This window comes from Mus musculus, chromosome 6, assembly GCF_000001635.26.
Source record: "Mus musculus strain C57BL/6J chromosome 6, GRCm38.p6 C57BL/6J".
NCBI lineage: Eukaryota > Metazoa > Chordata > Mammalia > Rodentia > Muridae > Mus > Mus musculus.
Window position 1 is genome coordinate 122,636,201 of NC_000072.6, and position 25,384 is coordinate 122,661,584.

The 25,384-nt window shown below is 43.7% G+C and overlaps 1 non-coding gene and 1 pseudogene across 1 annotated transcript; both read left to right on the forward strand.

Moving 5' to 3' along the window:
- The first annotated feature begins 5,353 nt into the window (after nt 1-5,353).
- Nucleotides 5,354-5,494, forward strand: LOC115490479. Its single transcript, XR_003956594.1, has one exon. It is a non-coding gene; the product is annotated as a small nucleolar RNA SNORA48 (small nucleolar RNA).
- Nucleotides 5,495-8,073: 2,579 nt separating this feature from the next.
- Nucleotides 8,074-8,581, forward strand: Gm8460 (annotated as a pseudogene).

The following is a 25,384-nucleotide window of genomic DNA, read 5'->3' on the forward strand; positions in this document are numbered from 1 at the left end:
GCTGGGAATTGAACCTGGGTCCTCTGGAAGAGCAGCCAGTGCTCTCAACAGCTGAGCCAACTCTCCAGCCCCAGGAAGCACATTGTTTTGAAAAGCAAATTTTGGTTGAACAACCCTGAAAGGTATGCTGGAGGAACAACAGGACATCCATTTGAGGTATTGGACAACTGGTTTCAGCCCTTTTAAGTGGATCCTAGAATCTCAAAGTCGTTTTCCTTCCCTAGGCTGAGAGCCTGCTACAAGTCAGTAGCTGTTGTGAAGGAGCAGAAGGAGACTTGGGTGAAAGCCTTTAACTCACCACAGCTGCTATCTCAAAGCATCCCAGGCTCAAAGCACCATGGAGTTCTGTGGAATGTTCATGCGGAAGGATACTGTTAGCTGATTTGAATTGCCCCGGACAGTGACCCGTTATCTACCCTTTGTTGAGATCAAACCTTTACAAAAATATTGATGTTGGTGGTAAATACAGCATCTGCTTTTAGGGCTGCCAACCCAGGAATTCTCTCAGTTGTAAAATCATGCAGGAGTTATTTTGCTTTCTCAAATCTGGATGATGGCAGTAACCCTTACGCCAGATCCGGCTTTGGTTTTGTTTTTAACCATCTTTGTCTTCTGCTCCACCTGCTGGCAAGTCTGCATCCTCATTGCCACCCAGCCTCCAACTCTATCCCCTTCTGCCTCCAGAGAGTGCTAGGATCAAAGTCCAGTGCCACCACCTCCTGGCTGGCCTCCAGCTTCTTAAATAGTGATGGGTGGCTTTGAACACCTCATCCTCGTACTGTTACAGGACCAGCAGACCAGCCAGGAATACATCCAGAATTCCAAGACACAGAACTCTGTATTTTGCCACACCACCTCCAGTAGGATCTGTGTGACAAGTTCCACAGACTGAGGCGATTGACCTCCAAAGGGGGAGGCCTCCTGGAAACAATTGTGGAACTCTTCGCCAGAGAAAAAATATTGAGCCGTAGTTCTCATGGCAATCTCTCTGTTTTGTTTTCTCTTATTCCTTTTCTTATTTACATGTTACTGGGAGCCTAGGCCAAGATCTTAAGCGAGAATAATGGGTAAGAAACCATCCCTAGAGATGGGGCCACTAACATGACCTTATTCCCAGGGAAACCAACGCTTTACTTTTTTTTTTTTTTTTTTTTTGGTTTTTCGAGACAGGGTTTCTCTGTATAGCCTGGCTGTCCTGGAACTCACTCTGTAGAGCAGGCTGGCCTCGTCGAACTCAGAAATCCACCTGCCTCTGCCTCCCAAGTGCTGGGATTAAAGCCCAGCGACGCTTTACTTTCTAAATCATTTACAAAACTATTATAATAGATAAAAGCTTTCCCAACAATAAAATTTCATATGGCTACACGTGTGTCATCAGAGGTGGATTTTGGTATATGGTAAAGAAAGCCTTAATTAGAAAGAATTAAAATAGTTTAAATTTATTCATTGAAGATTTATTTTAAAAAAGCAGGCACTAGATGTTAAATAATAATTGACCATGGGGCTGGAGAGTTAGTTCAGCAGTTAAGAGCACTGACTGTTAAAGATTTATTAACCTGCTCCTGGAAACCCGCCACTAACCTTGGACGACAATCCCCACTTAATACATCCTTTTAGAATTGTTATATTTTGGTGATTTATAGATGATGTTACCTGTTCTGTTTGTGATTCACTGAATACATAGTTTCAGAGTTGTAACGCTTGGATGATTTTTGTGCTTTACTGTGCCAAATGATTTTTGTTGGTATTTGTGATTGTTTCACTGGATATAGTTTCTAAGAGATGTAATGTTTGGTCTTTTTAATGTATAAAATTCCCAGCCTGAGAGTTGCAAAATATACTCAGATTCAAACTGTCTCTGTGTTTGTTTTTGTTTGTCATCGCCAAATCCTTACCCACCTAGCTTCAAGAACCCTCATTCCAGGGACCCCCATACACAACTGGGGTGGTCTGTGGCAGTATTTTCCCTTTTATCATGCAATAGGGTTTTAGCTAATGCTTAAGAAATCAGGCCCCAACTAGAGATGTGCCATAGCTTATATAAGGTAGGCAGTATTGTCATAGTCTTTTCTATATGATTGCCCTTTGGGTAGTCTTTTCATTCCTACCCTTAAAAAAAAAAATCTTCTCTTAGATTAAGCTTTTTTTCTGTTTTCTTCTTTTTCTTTTCCCCTGGTTTTTCAAGACAGGGTTTCTCTGTGTAGTTCTGGTTGTCCTGGAACTCACTCTATAGATCAGTTTGGCCTCAAACTCACAGAAATCTGCCTGCCTCTGCCTCTCAAGTGCTGGGATGAGAGGCACGAGTCATCGCCCTGAGACAGCAGGTTTTAGCTGAGAACAGAGGTTTTACTTACGTGGGACAGTTTTAGTTTCACAAACAGAATTTGCTCTCTGTGTGGCTATGGTGTTGGTCACTCAGGGAGAAGAGCAGACATACACTTTTTTTACTGTTCCCAGAAAAGAAGGAGCAAGCAGGCTTACAAAGCAGGAATCATCAGTTCAGCAGTGTGTGTCAGGGACAGTGAATCCCTTCCTCCCGGGTCCTGGGTAATTGTGGACTGTTGAATTTTAAGGAGGGAGAGAAAAGGAGACACAGGAGCCATGTGACAATTGATCACTCTTTTCTGGCAAGTGGCCTTTAGTAACCCCAGCCTCAGAGTGTGTGTGGGGGGAAGTCTGAAGTTAGATTCAAGACCTCCAGATAAGGGAGCTCTCTACTCCTTTTTAAACCTGGAAGCAAGGACTAAAGCAGAGATGGCCAGGGATGTCACCTACTGCTTGTAGTGGGCTGAGCACTGTAATTTGTCAATTACAAATCAAGAGAATGCCTCACAGACCAGTCTGATGGAGGCACTTCCTCCACTGAGAAATGAGGCTCCCTCTTCTCAGACATGTCAGGTTGACAACCAAGGTTAGCCATCATACTGAGGAAGATGCCGGTAATGGAAAGACCTTCTATGCTGATGGATTGGAAGAATAAATATTATGAACTTGGCCATCCTACCCAGAAGTAATCTACAAATTCAATGTAATGCCAGTAAAAATTCCAAGGCCACTGGGCATAACAACATAAGCCTTTAATCCCAGCACTCAGGAGGCAGAGGCAGACAGAGCTCTGTTAGTTCAAGACCAACCTGATCACATAGCAAGTTCTAGGATAGCTAGAGCTATATAGTGAGACCCTGTTTCAAATCCCATCTGTGTTGGGTAGTTTTTATGTCAACTTGACACAAGCTAAAGTCATCAGAGAAGTGGGAACCTTAATCAAAGAAATACCTTCATGATACTGGACTGTAGGCTAGCTGGTAGGAAATTTTCTTAATTGGTGATTGATGGGGGAAGGATCCAGCCCATTGTGGGTGGTGCCATCCCTGGGGTGGTGGTTCTGGTTCTATAAGAAACCAGGTTGAGCCAGGCGTGGTGGCACGCGCCTTTAATCCCAGCACTTGGGAGGCAGAGGCAGGCAGACTTCTAAGTTCGAGGCCAGCCTGGTCTACCAAGTGAGTTCCAGGACGGCCAGGGCTATACAGAGAAACCCTGTCTCGGAAAATAAAAACAAAAAAACCGACAAACAAACAAACAAAAAATAAAATTTAAAAATAAGAAACCAGGTTGAGGGCAGGAGAGATGGCTTAGTGGTTAAGAGCACTGACTGCTTTTACAGAGGTCCTGAGTTCAATTCCTAGCAACCACATGGTGGCTCACAACCATGTGATCTAATGCCCTCTTCAGGCAGGAAGATGTATGTGCAGCAGAGCACTCATACATTAAATAAAATTAAAAAGAGAGAGAGAGAGAGAGAGAGAGAGAGAGAGAGAGAGAGAGAGAGAAAGGAAGGAAGGAAGGAAGGAAGGAAGAAAGAAAGAAAGGAAGGAAGGAAGGAAGGAAGGAAGGAAGGAAGGAAGGAAGGAAGGAAGAAGGAAACAATTAAGTCAGGGTGAGCAAGCCATATGGAGCAAGAGTAAGCAGCCCCACCCCCACCCTTATGGCCTATGTTCCATTCCTGCTTCCAAGTTCCCCCCATTTGAGTTCCTGCTCTGATTTCCTTTAATTTGGAAGTGTAAGCAAATAAACTCCAAACTGCTTTAGTCATGGTATCTTATCACAGCAATGGTAACCCTGACTAGGACCACTACCACCCCCCAAAAAAATCCAGGACCATTGTTCACAGGTAGATAAAACAGTTTTACAGTTTGTGTGAAGGCAGAAAATAACAACATGTGATCTCTAGGAATGCTTTTGTTTGTGACAGGATCTCTCTCTCTCTCTCTCTGTGTCCTTGGCTGTCCTAGAACGCACTGTGTAGACCAGGCTGGCTTTAAATTTAGAGATCTGCCTGCCTCCCGCCTCCCGCCTCCCGCCTCCCGCCTCCCGCCTCCCGCCTCCTGCCTCCCGCCTCCTGCCTGTTGGGATTAAAGGTGTGCACCACCACTCCCAGGTCTTGAACCTGAAAGGAAATAAAACTTGAGACATGTAATTCATGTAATTTATGTCAAATAGCCCAAAGAGTTGTTTGTGAGCTTTGAAACCTGGGGCTAAGAACATAGCAGAACAGGCCAGGACATGCCCAGGCAGGATATGTCCTGACTGGCCTAGTGCCTCCCTATCTCCCGCCCTTCTGATAGTCTGTTGCTGTTTAAATAGACCAATCATGTGAAACCGCGCCAATTCCTCCCCCAGCCCCACCCCTTTTCTATAAAAGTCCCTAGCTTCCAAGCCTTGGGGTCAAAACCACTGTCTCCTGTGTGAGATACGTTTCAAACCGGAGCTCCGCCATTATGGCTCCACCATGTGGTGGACACCTCTGTCTCCTGCGGGGAGATATGTGTCGGCCCGGAGCTCCGTCATTAAACTACCTCATGCTTTTACATCAAGATGGTCTTCTGTTCGTGATTCTTGGGTGCATGCCGAACGGAAATTGAGTGGGGGTTTCCCCACTAGGTTCTTTCAAACCCTCCTCTAGAAAAGCAATCATGTCTAGTCTGGCAGTAATTTTCTACATAGGACTCCAGTAGCCCAGGCAAGAAGATGCACAGTTAACAAGTGGGATCTCAGAAAACTCAAAAGCTTCACAGCAAAGGAGCCTGAGTGAAGGGCAGCTCTCAGGACAGGAGAGAACCTTTACAACCCAATTAGGAAAGGGCCCCAGAACTAAGCACCAAGTTCTCAAAGGAAGAGATGCAGATGGCTAGGAGACACTTTTTGATTTGGTTTGGTTTGGTTTGAGACAGGGTCTCATATAGCTCTGACTGGCCTTGAACTCACAGACCTGCCTCTGCCTCCTCAGGAGACACTTAAAATGTGTTCACCATCTTTATCTGTTGGGGAAATGAAGATAAAACCCACTTTAAGCTCCCCCTGGCCATGGGTAAAGAGACACCTTGTTGGTAGTGGTGTTCTTATATTGGTCAGGGGCAGTGCAGATGACAGTCTTTTGTGCATCCTAACTTGATGCCTGGACTGGCCAAAGCTGTCTTGTGCCTAGGACTCATCAAAATCAGATCAAATCCAGGCAGCCCATTGAAGAGGGATGTAAACGGAGACCTGCAGACTGCCATGCCACCCACAGACCTGCCCTCTAGTGCACAGCACAGGTGGGCCATGTTTCTCTGTATAGCCCTGGCTGTCCTGGAACTCACTTTATAGACCAGGCTGGCCTCGAACTCAGAGATCTGCCTGCCTCTGCTTCCCGAGTGCTGGAATTAACGGTGTGTGCCACCACTGCCCGGCCCCAAAATAATATTTTTTTAAATTATGAGCATGTATATATGTGAGTGGGTGTGTATGTACTTTGAAGGCCAAAAGTGTCAGATCCTCTGCATGCTGGGAACTGAACTCAGGTCCTCTGGAAGAGCAGCAGCAAGTGCTAATGCTTGCTACATCTCTCTAGCCCAGCAAATAAATGTTTCATAAGGACTATCAATAACATATGGGTATGGTGGCACATGCTTGTAATCCTAACCCTTAGGAGGTGGGGGAAGGAGAATCTGAAGTTCTACTACAAAGCAAGTGAGAAGCTAGCTTGAGCTACAAGAGATTCCATCCAAAAGGGGAGGAGAGCTGGGGAGATGGCTTCGTGACTAAGAGCATTGGTAGCTGCTCTTGCACAGGATGTTGATTTGGTTCCCAGCAGCCACATGGTGGCTCACAACCATCTGTATCTCCAGTTCCAGAGGATCCAATGCCCTCTTCTGACCTCCAGAGATTCCAGCATAAATATGCACAAGCATACTCATAAAAACATAAGTATTTTCTAAGATATCAACAAATGCGTAAGCTGAGGAGGTGAATGAATTAAGAAAACAGGCAAATAATATGTTCTCAGAGCTTCAAAGACTCAACTTGCATATATTTTATTTATTTGTATTATGTTTATTTGTGTGTATGTGTGTGTGTGTGATTACACTCATGTCACACCTGTGTGGAGGTCTGAGCTCGGTGCTTCCCACTGTGTAAATCTTGGGAATTGAACTCAGGTCTTCAGGCTTAGCTGTAAACACATTTTTAAAAAAGATTTATTTATTTATTATATGTAAGTACACTGTGTTTGTCCTCAGATACTCCAAGAGGGCATTAGATTTCGTTACGGATGGTTGTGAGCCACCATGTGGTTGCTGGGATTTGAACTCGGGACCTTCGGAAGAGCAGTTGGCGCTCTTAACCACTGAGCCATCTCGCCAGCCCCCTTTAAGCACATTTACTGACTGAATCATCTATCTTGCTGGTCTTTTCTTCAAGAGTGTGATATATATAGTGAGTTTATAATATAACCTTTCTCCCTTCCCTTTAATTCCTTCAAACCCTCATGTACACCCATCCTTGAGCTCCTTCAAATTCATGTCCTTTTTTTTAAACTAATATATTAGAAACACACACACACACACACACACACACACACACACACATACACACGTCAGCTCAGACAATCAACAGGAAGGAGTGAGGATTAAGAAAGAAAAGACAACACTATAACATGACTCCAGCCAGGCCTGAAGCTGAAGCTGAAACAGGTTTACGTTTTTCCAGTCTGCTTTTATGCCATGCTAGGTACATGCAAAGGATAGGGTCAGTTCTAGATCAAAGACAAAGTAGTAAAGGAACAAGCAAGGCAATAAACAAAGTCCCATGGTCACTGTGTCTAGAGGTTTATCGGGATAACCAAGATACAAGGAATACAATACAGTACTTGGCTGTATTCATCTTAAGCCTTGTCCTAGCCTAATGTCAAATTCTTATCTGAGCCTACTCCTTTGTCCTAGCCCAATTCCTGGAAGTGGCCCCAAGAGCTCTCCACATATACATTCTTAATATAATCTGCTCAGTCCATATGTTCCCTGTATATATGTATTTAGGGATGACCATTTGGCACTGGATGTCCAGTTGGTGTGCTCTTTCCTGGAGAGAATTGTCTCTCTCGAGCTCAGAACTCCTTAGTTGACTATAGTTCTTTGTGTAGTGTTGAGGTCTTATGGGATGTGTGTGTGTGTGTGTGTGTGTGTGTGTGTAACATGTGTGTTTAAACAGTTTCACATAGTCCAGACTGGCCTCCAACATTTTATGTATCTGTAATGGTTTGTATATGACTGGCCCAGGGAGTGGCACTATCAAGAGGTGTAGCCTTGTTGGAATAGGTGTGTCACGGTAGGGATGGGCTTAAATGCCCTCAACCTAGCTGCATGGAAGTGAGGGTCCTCATAGCAGCCTTCAGATAAAGATGCAGAACTCTCAGCTCTGCCTGCCCCACGCCTGCCTGGATGCTGTCATGTCTTGATGATACTGGACTGAATCTCTGGACCTGTAAGCCAGCCCCAACTAAATGTTTTTTGTAAGAGTTGCCTTGGTCATGGTGTCTGCTCACAGCAGTAAAACCCTGACGAAGATAGTAGCCAGCATGACCTTGAACTTGTGCTGCTTGTGCCTCCAACCCCTTAATGCTTCAGTTACAGCGCTGTACCACCAGCCCTCCTTAAATAGCACTGGGATCCACCCTAGGGTTTCATGCATGTTAGACAGTTTGCCAGTGACAACTCCGGCATGCAAGTGTATTCATTCAAAAAGAGAAGGACAGTACTTCCTTTTCCGAGTAACCGCCAAGATGGCCGAAGTGGAGCAGAAGAAGAAGCGGACCTTCTGCAAGTTCACCTACCGTGGCGTAGACCTCGACCAACTGCTCGACATGTCTTATGAGCAGCTGATGCAGCTGTACAGCGCCCGCCAGAGGCGGCGCCTGAACCATGGTCTTCGGAGGAAGCAGCACTCACTGCTCAAGCGCTTGAGAAAGGCCAAGAAGGAGGCGCCACCCATGGAGAAGCCCGAGGTGGTGAAGACGCACCTGAGGGACATGATCATCCTGCCCGAGATGGTGGGTAGCATGGTGGGCGTGTACAACGGCAAGACCTTCAACCAGGTGGAGCTCAAACCAGAGATGATCGGCCACTACCTGGGCGAGTTCTCTATCACCTACAAACCCGTGAAGCACGGCCGGCCAGCCCGGGATCGGTGCCACCCACTCCTCCCGATTCATCCCCCTCAAGTAGCCGAGGCCAGTAAAGACTGGTTTTGGTCCCTGGGGAAAAAAAAAGAGAGAGGAGAAGGACAAAAACAGAAAAGCCAACACAGGCTGGTGCTCAGACTGACTTCCAGCTTAGTTTTAGCAAGTCAAGTGTGGAAATTATTAAAATTTGAGAAGCAAATCTTCCACAGGACAATTGAAGTTTTTACGTTAGCCAAAGATTTTGTCTTTGTTTGTTTGTGGTTTGATTTTCTGAGACAGGGTTTCTCTGTGTAGCCCTGGCTGTCCTGGAACTCACTCTGTAGACCAGGCTGGCCTCGAACTCAGAAATCTGCCTGCCTCTGCCTCCCAAGTGCTGGGATTAAAGGCGTGCGCCACCACCTCCCAGCTATGATTTTTAATGCTATAAAAATAATAAATATTTTAAGAACTATCCATGCCATCACCCAATTGCATATACTAAATTGCTGTCTCTTTTCTGATGAGCCTCTGCCACTCATGATGATAGTGCACTGCCTCAACCCTGAGCAGCTGCGGGTTATTTAATCTTTGAGCTGCCTGTGGTGGCTTTGATCCCAACACTCAGGAGGAAGAGGCAGGCAGATCTCTGAGTTCAAGGCCAGCCTAGTCTATAGAGTGAGTTCCAGGACAGCCAGGGCTACACAGAGAACCCCTGTCTCAGAAAACAAAAACAAAAACAGTGTATAGGTAGCGTGCTATAACTGAATTTTAATTTAAACTTTTATTTTAAAAAATAATTTATTTATTTCTATATTATGTGCATTGATGTTTTGACTGTATGTATGTCAGTGTGAGGGTGTTGGATCCTGGAGTTACAGACAGTTGTGAGCTGCCACGTAGGTGCTGGAAATTGAATTCATGTCCTCTGGAAGAACAGTTAGTGCTCTCAACCACTGAGCCATCTCTCCAGCTCCAAGATTTTTGTTTTTATGTATATATAGTTGTCTATATGTATATGTACCATGTATAAGCCTGGTGCCCGAGGAGGATAGAAGAGGGGATTGGATCCCCTAGAACTAGAGTTACATACTGTTGTGATCCATCATGTGGAACCAAACCTGGGCTGGTGCTCTTAACCACTGAGCCATCGCTTGAGTAGCCCCTGGTGTGGATATTTGCACTGAGAGTACTGGGCACTAACATGTGGTAGCAGCCCAGCAGCTCAAGAATCCCCTTCAGCACATCTGGCTTTGAACTATGTTTAAAGTCAGTAAGGTAAATCTGTGAGAACCATCTCTGGGTAACTGGCATGTCTAAGCCCCATTTGAAAATGTGTAGATCACATCTCCTCAGTAGAAATAAACACCTGTAATGCTGTGCCTTTTTCATTTGAGATTGAATGTGTCTCTGGTCTAACATCTGTTTAGCTGTGTCCATTATTAGTCACTCCTTACAATGTGCCCCTTAAATCTCCATAGCTGCCCCTCTTCCCAGTCTTCATGCTCTCTCTGTTTTCTGTGGTAAAAGCTATGTTGGTATTTTTACCCTTGGGCTCTGCATTGTTCTAAGAAAAAGTTTAAACATTTTAGTACAATTTATAATCCCTTATTAATCTGTTCTGGTGTTTTGTTTGGTTTGGTTTGGTTGGTTGGTTTTTTTTTTTTTTTGTTTTGTTTTTGCCCTGGGTGATTAATGAGAACTAGAGATTTGCACTGTAGTATAATCTTTAGAATTTTTAGGAAAAAATAAATAAAAATTAAACCCAAATAAAAATAAGGAAAGTTAAATCCCATTCTGTTCATATCACCCTCATCTCAATTACCTGGTAACTTGTTAGTATTTCTGTTTCTGGGATGAATCAGATGACCAAAAGCAACTTTTAAAGGAAAGTGTTGAACTGGCCTTGAAGGTTCAGAGAGTTAGATTCTATGGGCAGAGCAAAGGTATGGCAGCAGGAGCTTCAAAGCCCACCCCCATGACACACCTACTCCAACAAGACCACACCTCCTAATCCTTCCAAAACAGTTCCACCAACTAGAGACCATGTAGTCAAGTCTTTGAGCCTATGGGGCCATTCTCATTCAAACCACCACATATAGAGAACTTCTCTCTAGTCTTAAACTTTCTCTAGCTTATACCATGGCTATAAGGAAATGCAGAGCTGTAGTGAGAATTTTGGATTCTTTAAAATACACAGAAATATTTTAAGAATATGTTTTTATTTTAATCCCAGGTGTGGGATGTTGGGCTGCTATGGATTGTTCACAGTAGCTGACTATGAATTGCCTCGTGCTCTAACAGGGGCATGATTTTGCCAGTGGCAGATAGTTTCTGCAATTGTGCTATGTTTGGAATTCTGGGAATTTTTCAGAGGATGTATAGATGCTAGGGCTCCAAGAGGTGCTGTGGGTTATTAGTTGCTGGCTGCTGTTAAGTAGTACTTAACAGTTTGTTAAGTAGTTGTACACAAAGAAGAAAAAAGAAGAAATTAGATATTCTGATGGTGAAAAATCAAACTTGCCCCAAGTAACTCTATTACCCTAATCAGGAAGTAGTCTATAATGATAACGTCACCCCCTTTCCTTTCTATCCTTTTCTCTCTCCTATCTAATGTTAGGGGGTTGAAAGTGTGGAAAGACAGTGAAAGAAAGAATATACCATAAAGTAGCAAAAGACAACTACACTGAGTTCTCCTTAATATTGATTTTGCATCTCTCACCACACAATCTCAAAAAAAAAAAAAAAACTCACCAAAGAAAACAGTCTAGTGTCATTGATCTACTATTGCCAAGCTCATCCACAGGTGCTATTAATTATTTTATTTTGTTTGCTTACTTATTATTTTTCAAGACAGGACTTCTCTGTATAGCCCTGTCTGTCCTGGAACTCACTCTATAGACCAGGTTAGACTTGAACCCAGAGATATACTTGCTTCTGTCTCCTCGGTGCTGAGATTATGGGTGTGTGTCACCATGCCTGGACCTAAGCTTTTCTTTAATTGACCTTTATAAACATGGCTACTATGCCTTAAGATCTTGATTAAAGGGCTGGAGAGATGGCTCAGCAGGTAAGAGCACTGACTGCTCTTCTGAAGGTCCTGAGTTCAAATCCCAGCAACAACATGGTGGCTCACAACCACTCACAATGAGATCTGATGCCCTCCTCCGGTGTGTCTAAAGACAGCTACAGTGTACTTACATAGAATAATAAATAAATCTTTAAAAAAAAAAGATCTTGATTAAAGGCTTGTGCCAATTGGGATCAAAAGGGCATGTCATACCACTTCAAGATCTAGATTGAAAGCCTGTATCTTTCAGACTCGAGATTTGGATCAAAGGCACATTCTCTACCTGCCTCAAAATCTGGATCACAGGTGTGCCCTCCAATTCTGGATTGCAGTTCATTCCAGATGTAGACAAGTTAATAACCTAGAATAGCTGTTACAATCTATTCTTTGTCGACCTGGCTCACAATCTTATTTCCTTCTTTCCAAATGAAAAGAATAACTAAGTTATAATAACACTTAACATAACTACCCCTCATACAAGTACAAATGCATGATAAACTTAGAATAGGTGGCAATGTCCCTTTTTCAAAAGATGGAAATTTAGCTGGGTGGAATCTTGGGGCAAGATCCCCATTCCCTCAATTTCATGTATTATCTTTAATCTGTTTATCATCTTTAACACTATTTAGCTCCATTCCACTTCCTGGTGCCCCTTCAATCCTTGAACCATACATTTTATATTTTTTTCTGGTACAGTTTGCTTCATTTGCAAAACACTCCTCATAAGAGTAAACCATAGGACTGAGTCTATATTAGGCTGCTTTGAGATTTCCTTTGCCAATGCAATTAATCTAAATCTCTTTACCTTAGACTCAGGCAGAGTTTTCAGACAAGGGCAACAAACAGACACATTCTTCACCAAAATAACACGAGAACAAAATCTAGACAACATACTTAAATTCTTCTTCTTTGAAACCTCTTGAGCCAGGTTTCTACAGTTCAAATAATCCTTATCACCAGTCTTTCATATTCCCACTAGGATGACCCATTAAGCCCCACTTAAAGCATTCCATTGCTTTTCTAATATAAAATTCCATAATCCACATTCTTTCAAACAAAAGCATGGTCAGGCCTATCAAAGCATGCCCCAGTCCCTGGTACCAATTTTTCTGTCTTAGTTTGGGTTTTATTGCTGTGAAGAGACACCAAAACCATAGAAACTTTTTATTTATTTATTTATTTATTTATTTATTATATGTAAGTATAATATATAAATATATGTACTTACATATAATAAATAAATCAAAAAATTTTATTTTATTTATTATATTTATTTATTATATGTAAGTACACTGTAGCTGTCTTCAGACACTCCAGAAGAGGGAGTCAGATCTCATTACGGATGGTTGTAAGCCACCATGTGGTTGCTGGGATTTGAACTTAGGACCTTTGGAAGAGCAGTCGGGTGCTCTTACCCACTGAGCCATCTCACCAGCCCGAAACTTTTTTTTAAGCATTGTTTTCAAAGATTTATTTATGAGCTGGGTGTGGTGGCACATGCCTTTAATCCCAGTGCTTGGGAGGCAGAGGGAGGCAGATTTCTGAGTTCGAGGCCATCATAGTCTACAAAGTGAGTTCCAGGAGAGCCAGAGCTATACAGAGAAACCCTGTCTCAAAAAAAAAAAAAAAAGATTTATTTATTATTATACATAAGTACACTGAAGCTGTCTTCAGACACATCAGAAGAGGGTGTCAGATCTCATTACAGATGGTTATGAGTCACCATATGATTGCTGGGAATTGAACTCGGGACCTTTGTAAGAGCAGTCAGTGCTCTTACCCACTGAGCCATCTCACCAGCCCCCATAGAAACTCTTATAAGAGAAAACATTTAGTTGGGGCTGGGTTACAGTTTCAGAGGTCTAGTCCATTATCATCATGGTGGGAAGCATGACAGCGTAAAAGCAGACATGGTGTGTGAGGAGCTCATCTGAAGCCAGTCAGGACACTGGAATTCCACACTGGGTGGAGCTTGTGCATAGAAGACCTCAAAGCCTGACCCCACAGTGACATACATCCTTTTGCAAGACCACCCCTCCTCCAATAAGGGCACACCTCCTAATAGTACCACTCCCCATGGCTAAGCACTCAACACATGAATCTATTGGGCATACCTATCAAAGGAGTCTCAACCCCACAGGTTGATAACCACGGACCTACAGTCACAGCAGTTTGTGGAAGGCAGAACAATTAGAAACTGTGATGGTAATAAAGAATAAGTAATGACACATTTTTCATGGCTGCTATTTGTAACTTAATAACCTTTACAAATCATTTATTTTTACTTGTGTATGTGTGTGCCATGTGTGTACGTGCTGTGTATATGTGTATGCGCCATGTGTGGGTGGGTACCATTGGAGGCCAGGAGAGGGCGCTAGATCCTCTGCAGTGGAGTTACTAGTGACCTAATCACCTACCATGGGTGCTGGGAATAGAATTCTGGTCCTCTAGAAGAACTCTTAACTGCTAACCCAATCTCTCCAGCCTCCTAACTGAATACTTTTTATCCATGGGGGGGGGGGGGATCTAAATTAGAATCAGAAATGTATTACTTTTTTAAAAAACAATTTTTATAATCAGATTACTTATAGTTCATGGTTTATGGGGAGACATGTAATAATGTAAAAGAGGACTAGACTTTCACCAAGAGAAATGAATTAATGCATACCAAAGCGGAAAAACTTTATCTCCTACCAATCAATTAGTATGACATTTTTACAACTTCTGGGATTTGCCTTTTGGGACCTTTGCCAAGTGGGGTGTATGTAACTTTGTACATATGTAACAAAAAAGGCTGCCTCAGATGAGGCAGTGTGCACAGGCTTGGAAGGGTCACAGCATGCAGCCACTAGGCTCTGACTTAAAGGATTTTGCAGTGGTGTGGAGGGCTAGAGTACGGAGTGTGCCCCCCAGAGTAGGACCTGCACGTCCATGAGGCATAGAAAGGCAGAGAGCAGACTTAGAAAGTCCCCCTGGGCAAGGATAACAGCTTCTAACAAACAGAAGTGGAACTTGACATCATGACATCAGCTGCTGAGGCAACACTCAGACTGCAGACTTGCGCCTTGGGCCGGGCCTCCCAGAGGAGTTTCCCTGATGCTGCAAACTGATGCAAGCTACCTTCAGGGCCTGTCTCCTCACTGTTACTGAGAAAACTTTTAATTGCTTTATTATCTTACTCCCAACTTTCTCTCCTTTCCAACAGCAAATGAAAATTATAGTCCTTCAAAAGTTTGTACCCTGTGGCTCTCCACCTGCCTCCAATTAGAATCAAAACTTTGAGTGACAAATATGTTTGGAATATTCCTAAACTCTGAGGAAGGCACTGCCTTTAGCAATCAGAAGGCCTTTGAGAGCCTTCATGGGAATTCAGTCTCTTCCCCAGCTGTGGTCCTGTCTGGCTAATGTCCTAAGTTTCAGGTTGTTGCCTAAAGGCCCTTGCTGAGAGGGGTTAAGAGGTCACAAAGTACCTGGGAAATTCAGAAACTTTCTGAAGCCATGGTCTCCTGTAGAAAGTTTAGTCAGACTGTGGTCAGTCAGAAAAAAATAAATACATACATAAAAACAAAACTAAACTAGGCACACATTGTTTCAGTTTGTTGACTGTAACCAGGTAGTAACTTTCTCCAAAAAGAAAAAGTATTTATAAACTATCCAGTCAAACCACTCTGGAAGCACACACGAATGCAAGCATCTGTTGTCTTTCTCTAAACAAGACCAGAAATGTGACATGAACAATCTGCTTCCTCCAAAATGTAAGGAGAGTCTCTGTGACCAAGATTACCGATTTGCTACTTGTAATAAACCTGGCAAAGGCATGGCCCAAGAGCCCCTGCTTAGATGTTGCTCACAACAGCACTACACATGTGCAAAGACGAGGCTGAAGTGCTCATGACTGCAGATGCTGCCCTTTGATGTATGCATGAAGACTTCCAGAACATAGATTCTCACAGTGGCCAGAAGACTAAAGCTGTACTTTGAGAAAAAGAAATTTTGTTTGAGAAAGTCAATCTCTGAGACAAACAGGACAGCGATCATCAGCTTCTGTAACTGAAAAATCAGGGCAAGGCCACCATGGAGGCACACACCTTTAGTCTCAGAACTCAAGAGACAGAGGCAGGTGACTCTCTTGTGAGTTCAAAGCTAGCCGGGTCTACATAGCAAGATCCAAGCCAACCAAGGCTATGTAATATGACCCCATCTCAAAACAGCAGCACCACCAGCAGCAAACAAAGTCAGGACACTACACAGGAACGGGGATGGGTGTGATGGGTGTGGTGTCAATTTAGCTGCCATCTCTGAGGAGATATCTCCCCAAGTGGAACAGGCAGCATATATCTTTATCTTCCACTGCAGAGCCTGTGAGTTAGGGTGACGAGGATATTTTGGAAGAAGACAATGGAGGCTTTTGTACAACTTTGTGGATGCAATTGGTTCCACTGGATTGGTCTAAGTGGAAAATGATTATATCATATATATTTACTTTATCACAATTTAAAATAAAACTTATCAATAGAGAGAAAGAAGAGAATTAAAGTAACATGAATAGGTATCTGTGGGATTTGTGGATGGGTTTAGGGAGGTTTTCTTCCCCATAGTTAAATTGTGCTTTGTATAAAATGTAAATAAGTGACATAAAATGTAATCTTCTGTGTTGCTGTGACATTTGAGTCTTCCCTAGCTCTCTAAAAGGAGTGATTCCGGAGGAGAAGCAAATGGAGATTTATTAAAACGAAACAAAACAAAACAACCCCTCAGTACTTAGTTTATATTTAGTCTGATGGTTGCTTTTCTTCAAAGATTAGTTTTCATAATTTAATCTTTCAAAAAAAAATGTGCTATGTGAATGAACATTTTGCCTGTATTTATGTATGGATGTATGGATGTGCACCATGAGTGTGCCTGGTGCCTGAGGAGGTCAGAAGAGGGCATCAGATCCCCTGGACTTGGAGTTATGGATGGTTGTGAGCCACTATGTGGGTGCTGGTAACCAAATATGGGTCCTCTAACTGCTGAGCCATTTCTCCAGCCCTGATTGTCATCTTTATAGGGCACTTGGGCATTCAATCTGTGATGTCCAAAATGTGCTCAGCAGAGGGCAGGCGGCAGCAACTGCCTGACCTGTAGAATGTGGCATTTGTGAGTATAGGGGTAGGTGGGAGTTGACAGAACCCTAAAAGACAGAGAAGATCGCTTCCCTCACTCCCAGTATGAAGACCCTGTTAAATGGTTCTCACCAGACTTTTATTCCTAAGTGTGCTGACACAGAACAGGAACAATAATGTCTTTCTGCCCAAGTGCTGAAAAAGCTTACACTTAAAGAAGGTGGCATGTGGTAAGGCACTTGCCCAGCACACATGGGCTGCGGGTTTAGTCCTCAGCATCACATACAAGCACAGACCACAGGGGACATGATATAAAAGCCAAACAGTCAGAGAGACGGCAACTCTGTATCACTGGGCCCTTTACGGTGGACAAAGGATGGCGCTTCTGGGCTTCACAGAGGAAGTTAGCACCGGAGAGCTGGCACTTCCTGTTGCTTTGTGTACAGAAATGCAGCATCTGAGAGTGTCATTGTTCACATCTTATTCATCTAGAATGGCGCAAATTAATATGGAAGAAAGACAAGAAAGCAAGAGAGGGGGGAGGGAAAACCAAGAAGGATGGCTGGGAAATTCCGGATGTGCTCTTTTTATTGTTTGTTTTTCAAGACAGGGTTTCTCTGCCCACCCCTGCCTCCCTGTGCTGAAATTAAAGGCATGCATCATCACCACCACCTGGCTAGATGGTTCATTCTATAGGTGATGAAACATGTAGAGGCCACTGGGAAAGGCGGAGGGAGGCTGAGGGGAAAATACGATTGGCTAGGGGAATGGCTGATAAATTCAGGAGGGATTAGCCGGGTGTGGTGGCACACGCCTTTAATTCCAGCACTCAGGAGGCAGAGGCAGGTGGTTCTCTGTGAGTTAGAGGCCAGCCTGGTCTACAGAGTGAATCTAGGACAACCAGGAATACACAAAGAAATTCTGTATCAAAAACCATAACCAAAACAAAACAAAAATTGAGGAGGGATTCTGAACATCAGCCAGACTTGGTAGGAAGAAATACAATTTTTTTCTTATCTCTAGAGGCTGGGCTTCCCCTTCTCAGAGGAGAAGGAGGGGCATGAAGGGAAGGGCAGTATGAGGGGGGACTGAGAAGAGGGGGGAGGCTGCAACCAGGGTGTAAAGTGAATAAATACATTAAGGGGAGGGAATCACTAGAGAGACAAAACTCTTCACGAAAGCTACCCTCTAACATTTCACTCTTTAGTGCCCTGGATATGGACAACCTCCTGTGTGCTGAGGATACCACACCAGGGGAAAGAAGCAAGAGATGGTGGCTGTGTGCATGTCGCTTTACAATGTAACAAACGACCAGGAACTTCCCACCCTAGAATAAGACAAACTGATGACCTCGAAGTTCTAAGACAGAGGCTGACATGGATCTCATTAGAACAAAATCAAGGAGTCTGCAGGGCCCCTCTTCTGCAAAACCAAGGCTCTTGGGTAGAATCCCTCACCCAGGCTCTCAGGTAGAATCTGTCGACTCTTCTAGAGCCTTGCCCTCGTTGGCTCTCACTTCTCCATTTTTAATGCATCTGTTTGCCCACTTCTTCCACTTTTGTACATTTAACATCCCTGTGACTCACTGGCCCATCCGGGTAATCCAGAAACCCCCAACGTGAAGGTCATCTGACTGACAGCAACAATTCCATCTGCAACCACCATTCTCCTCGGTCATGTGACATAACACATGACCAGGTCCTGTGGAGTTTGTATATGGATCTCTTTAAAAGAGGAACACATTCTGCACAGCACAAAAGGGGACTTCCTGTGCTACAGTTGCCATTAGCTATGTGTCAACTAGGTTTGAACGAGTAATTTGGCAGGGACTGTGCTATAGAGATGAGTAATATATAGAAAAGGATAATCGTGGCTTGTGGCTAAGTTGGACCTCCAGCCTGGGGAAGGAAGAATGATTGCTCAAGTCATATCAATCTGTAGCTTCTCCCCTCTGCAGTGGGAAGAAACAAATCATGTAGTTCTTATGTACTAGGTGTTCAGGTGGGTGGACCTACCAGCATCTCTACCTGGAGGCAAATTCCAAACTCCCCATAGCCTTGCTGTGCACAGGCTCACTTTCCTGGGTCTCCATGTAGAGAAGGAGCTGGGAGCCTCTGTTATTGACATAGACTTGGGGGGGGGGGGTCAGGACCCCCCCCCCACACACACATAGGTAGAGAGTGGGTCAGAAAGCAACCATAGGGTCTATTATTATACTCTTTCAAGATGAAAGCAAACCTGTCCGGGGCCAGCCCGGCACCTCTTCTTTCTTGGTTCTTCTTGAGGCAGTGGATGGGGAAGAGCATCAGTGGTGGCAAGACTTGATCTTGTGAGATATTTAGGGTTGCTGTTTAGCAATAAAACACTTACCTATTAAGTCTAAGTCACTTTGCTACTGTAGCTGACCTGCCTGAGCTCCTTGGAGGCCAGAAACAGCAGCCTCATTGTTTAGCACCTCATTGTAAAACAGCAGGGAATTAAGCAAAGGATTAATTGCTAGAGCCTTTACTCTTTTGTTCAGATGTCTCTTTTTGTCAGGCTAGTGGGAAGTTTGGAGCAATAAACTTCTATTGAACTAGGATTAGAGAGTCACACTCACAGAAGGAAAACTTTTACACAGGCAAATATGGATAAACTCACATAAACTCATATGCAGATTCATGCTTATATATTCATATATTTCCATTCAAACCAGTTGGGCTCAGCTTACATACTTAGCTCATAGTTACATACTTACACACACACACATCCATGCTTACGTATGTATATCAAGCAAAAGACCAAGCATCAGTGCAGAAGAACTCACTCATTCTGGATGAAAAATGAACTCCAGTCTTTATTGTATAGAGGTGGGGAGAAGCATCAATCCTTTTATTGCTAAATTAGTTAAACACAAGCCTGTAAGATGAAAGCTTTGTCCTCTTTAATAAGACTAAGCCTGCCTTGCTGTTAAGAAAATACCTGTTGAGTCCCACGGTAAGGGGAAACCTGCCTACTCCTTCTGATTCTTTGCAGCTTCTTCTTTCCTTTTCCTCTGTATTCTGCATATTGCTCTCTTAATTTTTTTAAGTTGCCTTATAATTTATAAGTTATTCCACTCTGCATTCTCCTTCTAATCTTGCTCTCTCCTCCTGCTCTGATGTAACAGTCCTCTTCCTCCCAATGCTATGGCTGTCAATGTAATCATTTCTAGTCCTTTTGTACCTCTTCTGGGAGAAGAGATCATATGGTTTTCCCAGGCACCCCTTCCCCCTTTTTTAAACAAAAGTTCACTAGAAGATCAAACATAAATTCAAATCATAAGCTGAATAAGAAGTTTACAACAGAGAATGTTTACATACATATTTATTAAGAGTAATTATCTGGCTAAACATTTATCATCTGTCACTAACTCTACAGGTTCATGGAGAGTTAAAGACCATAACTAAGTTAGCATTGAAGTTTTGTATAGACAAACCCAGTCAATATTTTACCTTCTGTCAGTGCACCTATAATAAATCGTTAGCTCCATTTTTTTTTTTAGATTTATTTATTTATTATATATAAGTACACTGTAGCTGTCTTCAGACACTCCAGAAGAGGGCGTCAGATCTTGTTACAGATGGTTGTGAGCCACCATGTGGTTGCTGGGATTTGAACTCCAGACCTTCGGAAGAGCAGTCGGGTGCTCTTACCCACTGAGCCATCTCACCAGCCCGTTAGCTCCATTTTTATGACATTTGGTTAATTGTTTTTACAACCTCTTGGAGTGTGGTCTAAGTTGTAAATGCCTACTTGCTATCTCAGAAGCAATTAACTCATGACACTTGAAGACTGGCAGAGTTCTCAATGCAGTTGGACATCAGAAAGGACTTAATAGCAGTTCTATTATAAAAGAGCTTAATAATTAGTAATATAATTTTAGAAATTCTTATAAGATCATCATTAAGAATTAAGAAATGTCCGGGCGTGGTGGCACACACCTTCAATCCCAGCACTTGGGAGGCAGAAGCAGGCGGATTTCTGAGTTCGAGGCCAGCCTGGTCTACAGAGTGAGTTCCAGGACAGCCAGGGCTACACAGAGAAACCCTGTCTCAAAAAGCAAAAAAAAAAAAAAAAAAATTAAGAAATCATCTATTTGTCTTTATAGTAGACAGAGCTCTGCTCAAAAGGAATACCTAGAGATTGTTATATATATTTAATAACAGGAGGGGCTGGAGAGATGGCTCAGTGGTTAAGAGCACTGACTGCTCTTCCAGAGGTCCTGAGTTCAAATCCCAGAAACCACATGGTGGCTCACAACCATCTGTAATGAGATCTGATACCCTCTTCTGGTGTGTCTAAAGACAGCTAAGGTAGACTCATATATAATAAATAAATAAATCTTTTTTAAAAAATAATAACAGGAAAAGCATATTAATAGCAGGACTCTTTCCTAAAATGAAATTGCCTTGGCCTTGCCCGAAGAAGCAAATCTGCCATTAACTTTATAGTCCAAGGCAGAACCATCTCAGGGAGATCACCAACTAGTTTTTAGTTTCTCCTTGGTGGCTCCTTGGCACAGAACCTACAGAGAGTGAGAAACTTGCATACCTGACTAGTAAGCTGAACTTATATCAATGTATTGATTTAAGATCTTTATTCTATTTACATTATTTGTGTTGGGTAGAGGTGGTGTATGCCTGTATAACTTGCAGGAGTCAGCCCTTGCATGTGAGTCCTGGGGAATCTCAGTCAGGTCATGAGGCTTTGTAGAAGGCTCTTCTGCCTCCTCAACCATCTTACCAACCAGAATGTGTGTTGTGTGCCCGGGTCCAGCCTCAACATGAGTTGGGGTCTTCATGGACTAGGGATCCCTGGTAGGTGAATAAGAAAGCACACAAGTGAGATACATGCTGACAGGCTTGTTCCTTTTTTTCTGTGAGAGCTTTCTAAACTCAGCAGTCAGAAATGCTCACGCAGACTTGACTCGGCCTCAGTCTTTTATTGAAATCATACAAGGAAGTTGGGTTTCAAAGTTCATAGGAGGTTTGGGCAAATGCTTCTCTATTTTGCTGTGCCAACATTTTCTCGTGATACAGAGTAGAACAGATTTAGAACAGAAAAAGGGGAACCATACAATCTCAAATATAAAAATTTTGTAGCAAGCACTTTTTTTTTTTATATCTCCAGACCACCAGTCTCCCGTGAGGTTGGGGACAGCAGTATTGTGGTTACAAAGTCAGGATCTTTCAGACTTGTGTGAGACAGTATGGTTTCATAATGGGACAAACATGAGGTCATACTGCTGACCCTGCAGTCTTTGGATCTCCAAATCCAGGTCAAACATCCAGGACCCCATCTCTCTGTCTATAAAAACATCCTCCCCTAACCTGTATGGAGAATTCCTAGGGGGCTGGCACCGTCGCCCCTGAACCCAAGGAATCCATTGTTAACTTTCTGGGAAATATCTGTATGTTATTCCATCCTCAGTTTTGTAATAAAAATGTTCTGTTTTTATTATACAGAATTGAGACTAAGACTGGGGGAACAGCTGCAGATTTACTCATCTCTGCCCGCGGCTCTAGGTTCTTTTCATTTCCACCTCGAGTAAGTGACCTTAAGCGTACATTTCTCTTGAATTCATGAACAGCTTTCACTTTGATATTATTGGTGACATCTAGTTCCTGGATATCAAGCGGGCTCCTACTAGGTCTTGCCAGGTCACCAAATACCAGTTTAGTCAAGGAAGGAGGAAAGAAAAGGAACATTGAATAGATAAGGAGAATGGTAAGCACTAAGAATAGTTGCAGAAATGACATCATGAGGTGCTTGCACCCAAGAAGCAGACCTTGGGACCTCTCAGTACTCACACTGGGGCCCACAGGAGGCCACTGCCTTGTGCTCTGAAGCATGGTACCCCCGGCAGAGTTGTCTTTCTTGTCATCATGGGTCTCAGGCATCTTGAGCTTAACTTGAGGTATCTCCAACAACTGTGACTCTGCCACTGTATTGGATTATACAGATTTAAAGCTCCGTAGTAATTTTTATTGGCTTCAGTTTAAGTTACATGACATGTTTGTTATCAGGCAATTCATTATAGCAGTATAGGTGTGGGCTTAAAGCGTGGCAGAGGCCACAGAGGAGCTAGTGGTAGTGTGGAAAGCTGGTAGCACATGGGTCGTAGATGTTGAACAATGGGGAAGGTGGAAACCATGGGAGAGAAAATGTACATTTGGCTTAGATGGAAGGAGGTGCCAGTCACAGATAATGAAGACAAGGCATATTGTGAGCACCTGTGATGGTTTGTATATTCTTGGACCAGGGATTGGCACCATCTGGAGGTGTGGCCTTGATGGAATAGGTGTGACCTGGTTGGAATAGGTATGTCACTGTGGATGTGGGCTTAAGACTCTCACTCCAGTTGCCTGGAAGTCAGTCTTCCACTAGCCGCCTTTGGATGAAGATGTAGAACTCTCAGTTCTGCCTGCGCCATGCCTGCCTGGATACTGCCATGCTCCCACCTTGATGAAAATGGACTGAACCTCTAGACTTGTAAGCCAGCCCCAATTAAATGTTGTTTTGTATAAGACTTGCCTTGGTCATGGTGTCTGTTCACAGCAGTAAAACCCTGACTAAGACAGCGCCATTGGATGATTTTAATGGAAGGTCAGTGTAGGCATGATCTCATGACCCTGAATATTTCCCTTGATCTGTCCACACTCCTTTCCCCCTTCCTGAAATGGAAACAAATAATATGCCTGTGGAGTTCTTGGGAGGTTGAAATGAAATGTCCAGCGGAAACTCATTCCACAGACCGCAAAGTAATGTGGAAAAGGTTATAACGTGACTTTTCAGTTCTGAAAACTAAATGGGACAGATGTCTTTTCACTCAGCTGATTCTCTCCCTCGGTGAAGAATCCCTTAATTAAGCACTGCGCTAAGAGAATCAGCACCTTGGATAGCGTCAGCTCAGGCTGGCCCGCTCTCCTGTATCAGCTACTGTTGGAGGACTGCAGAATTAGCCTTGAAAAATAAAATGGGATTGCAGAAGGGCTTATATGGGCACTGTGGGTGTTGTATGACAGACTTTCTGGGGTGGGGAGACACAACACACACACACACACACACACAAACACACCACAAAAGGAACCCACAATAGACTTAAAGTAAGTCTTGCACCAAAGTCGGACTTGATGAGCCAACATCTTTTGGTTTTTTGTTTTATTTAATTGAGATTACAAACAGGAGTACAGATAAGGGTATTGTGTGTAGGAACATGGATAATTCCAAAAGCAGCTGTATCGTGGAAAAGCCCACCCCTAATGACTCACAAACGCTGCAACCCTGGAGTTCTCTGAACAGCTTGCAGGCAGCTGGACAGTCCAAGAGTCTCTTCTCACAGACAAACATCTTCTCAGCTTGTCTAATCAGAGTTGATCACTCCTTTCATGAACTGGTGAAGGGTCTTTGAGAATCTTTCAAATTTCTGCTTTCTCAGACATGAGACCTTTTGTTTACCTCCTGAGTCTCACAATCTCCCCCACCCCCAGAGGGAGTGTTTCAATTACAGAAAAACTGCTGTACAACAGGGCCACCTGGCAGGACATTATAACTCAGCCATATGAGTGCCACTTAAGGAACTGGGTCCTTCCATTGGACACGTGTCAGTATTCAACTAGCCAAGAATCATCTTGCCTAACCTGACTCAAGGCTTTAAACTTGACTTTAACTGACAGCTGTGGTCGATAGACCTCAGGATCTGAGAGTTCAGGGCCCAAGACAAAGCCAACAAGGTGAAGAAAAAAGGCAGAAGACATTTTAGAGGCAGGCTGAGAAGACTCGGGTGTATTTTCTAGCATAGTCCAGCAGGTGGCAGGAGAGATCAAGGATGAGCTGAAAGGTTCTGCTTGGATTTGTGAGCAGAAGGGCTTGCTTTCATCACCTAAGTATTAGGATGCAAATTTAGAGAAGGTGCTACGTACCCACCAAACATGGCCCCCATACAAATCATTACTTTATAGGTATTTACCTTGGTAGGAGCTTGATATAAAACTGGGCCCGTGGAACGTGAGCAGTGTGTGTCTACCCCAACAGATGGAAGCACTGAATGCATCGTAGAGGTCTGTGACTGGCCACCTTCACCTCCATGTAGGCAACAGGGCCTGATGGTTGCTTGGAGGGATGAGGTCCCTGGGGCCCTATTCCTTGGCAATGGCAAAGGGCTTTCCTGCCTCAATCTTGCCAGTTTGTGGTAATCATATTTTCTGGAGCTTGTCCCAACTATCCTGTGCTCTCTACATCCTGCAACACTACCTGGAAAGGACAGGTGATAGATAGCAGGAGTGCGAGGTGGGTCAGAAGGCCCCCTACTGGGAGATGACAGCCCCAGCCCGTGGCACAGGAGGGTGGAGCTAAGTGGATGAAGTAAAGAGTACACAGACCAAGGCACTAAAACTGCAAGGAGCTGATGGCTGGGGTGAATGCAGAGGTGACCACGGAGAGGGTACAAGAAGAAGAGACTGGCTGAGGAGCACAGTTTCCAGTGGCCTTTTAGGGCCATCATGCTCAGAGACTCCACAAAGCTCTAGGATGTCCTGACTTTGCTGATGAAGAAACCAATGGTGTCTTTGCTTAGATTGGCCATGCTCACCCACCCAGGCCCATACAGCTTCAACTTCAAGTTCCCATGTGGGGAGCATTCCCTGTGGGAGCTCTTTCCTGGAAGCTGAGACTGTGACAGCCTGGACACACATCGCAGCGGCCTCCCCCGTCCTTAGG